The sequence below is a fragment of the Micromys minutus genome, assembly GCF_963924665.1.
Source record: "Micromys minutus genome assembly, chromosome: 12".
NCBI lineage: Eukaryota > Metazoa > Chordata > Mammalia > Rodentia > Muridae > Micromys > Micromys minutus.
In genome coordinates this window covers 9,100,705-9,102,358 of record NC_137981.1, presented here as the reverse complement: position 1 = coordinate 9,102,358, position 1,654 = coordinate 9,100,705, and the positions used below count along the sequence as shown (strand labels likewise).

Here is a 1,654-nt window from a genome sequence, read left to right as displayed (position 1 = left end):
GAAGCATCCATTTCTGCAGACATGGCCACCCTCATTGTCCTCGGCACTGCTGCAGCTTGTCATTTGTATTCTTGACCATAAACATTCTGACTGTGGTGACATGACATTTTTTTTTTCCACATAAAAGCTCCAGTCCATCTTTTAATTTTTTTAAAAAAATTTCTGATATCACAGAACTAAACTGAAATGTATTAGTCCACTCTTACATTTCCATGACAAACAAAAATTCATGAGCCAAAAAAGAAAAAAGAAAAGAAAAAACACCACTATCATTACGAAACTGAAAATTACAAACTATTTAAAACCCGAAGTCGCCGACTGTTCAGAAACTACACAGGTGGATCATGGGTGGAGGTGAACAGCAGAAAAGGATTATGGGAGAATCTGTTCTGTGCTGCTGCTCTCCATTCCACGTGTCTCCGAGGGAAGCCTGACATTGATTAGATACCGAGCCAGGCTGATGCTGGCAGCAGATCCAGTGATGCTATCCTGTCGATCAGTTTGCGATTTTCATCTGTGCCCCAGCCATCTGAAGGATCTTATTGATTTTGGGACCCTGACGCTTGATTATGCAGCCAATCAAATCATTTGGAATGGTGAGTTCATGAGAAGTAGTTTGGGCAGATGCTTCCAAACTCCAATAGTCTTTCACCTCTGGAGAGCTGGATTCAATGCCGCTAAATCCGGTGTTGCCACGGGTCATGGGAAAATGAGATGGTTGCATTGCCAACTGGTGCAGCTTGGTCAAATCTGGCTGTGGAATGGCAAACTGTCCTTGAATGGTATAAGACTCTAGAGGTGGTCCCTCCAGGTCAGGTTGGAGGCACATAGAAGGGTGGTGTGGGGAAAGCTCGCACTGTCGCCACCCGTGCTGTACTTGTCCTGACCACCTACAAAGATGACTGAAAAACTGGGTGGTCACGCCCTTTGGGGGTGTGGCTCCAACATGACCATGTAGACCAATGATGGATTACTGAATGCAAGCAATACTGATTGCCCGCTCAGTTTTGTGTGTGTGTGTGTGTGTGTGTGTGTGTGTCTACCGGCAGCTGTGCTATTGGTCCTAGAGCTGCTTATGTCCTCCCCCAGTTCGTCAGTGATCATAGCAAAGGCTTTGAAGATGGCATTGGTCGGTCCAACCAAAGTGATCATCCTCTCAGGACAATTCCCTTCTGAGATGTTGATATGTGCACCTCTCTCCTCGCGCATTTCCTTAACTGATTCTCCTTTCTTTCCGATGATACTGCCAACTTCCTTTCCACGCATAAATAGCCTGATGGTGAGAGTGACTCTTAATCCACCTTCAATCGCACTGGTGTCCATGTCTAGAGGTTACAGGGAGCTTTGAGTGGTCAAGTCTTTGGTCACTGGAGGAAAGGGAACACCCACATAGAAGTTGCTGAGGTATTACAGAAGAATTTCAAAATGCTTGCTCCATGCTCTGGCTATTTCACTGTCCCAGTGTCCTCACGGCATTGAATAAGAACATTCTGGGGTGTAGGAGAGGGATTAATCCATTGCAGAACAACAACAAAAATGTTCTGTTCTCCTCTAAGCTATAAATTGTTGTAGAAGCCATTTAAATTGCATGCTGGCAGTAGATTCTGGCTGTTTTATTACTCAGCCAAGCTGATTAAGACTAATTTTGGTTAAA

At 44.7% G+C, this 1,654-nt stretch overlaps 1 pseudogene across 1 annotated transcript; it reads right to left on the bottom strand.

The window, feature by feature from the left end:
• Positions 1 to 372: 372 nt before the first annotated feature.
• LOC308428024 (poly(rC)-binding protein 2-like) lies at positions 373 to 1,323 on the bottom strand (annotated as a pseudogene). The gene is made up of 2 exons: positions 1,044 to 1,323; positions 373 to 902 (listed from the first exon to the last, which is right to left on the bottom strand). The product of its transcript is annotated as a poly(rC)-binding protein 2-like (transcript).
• Between the last annotated feature and the right edge of the window lie 331 nt (positions 1,324 to 1,654).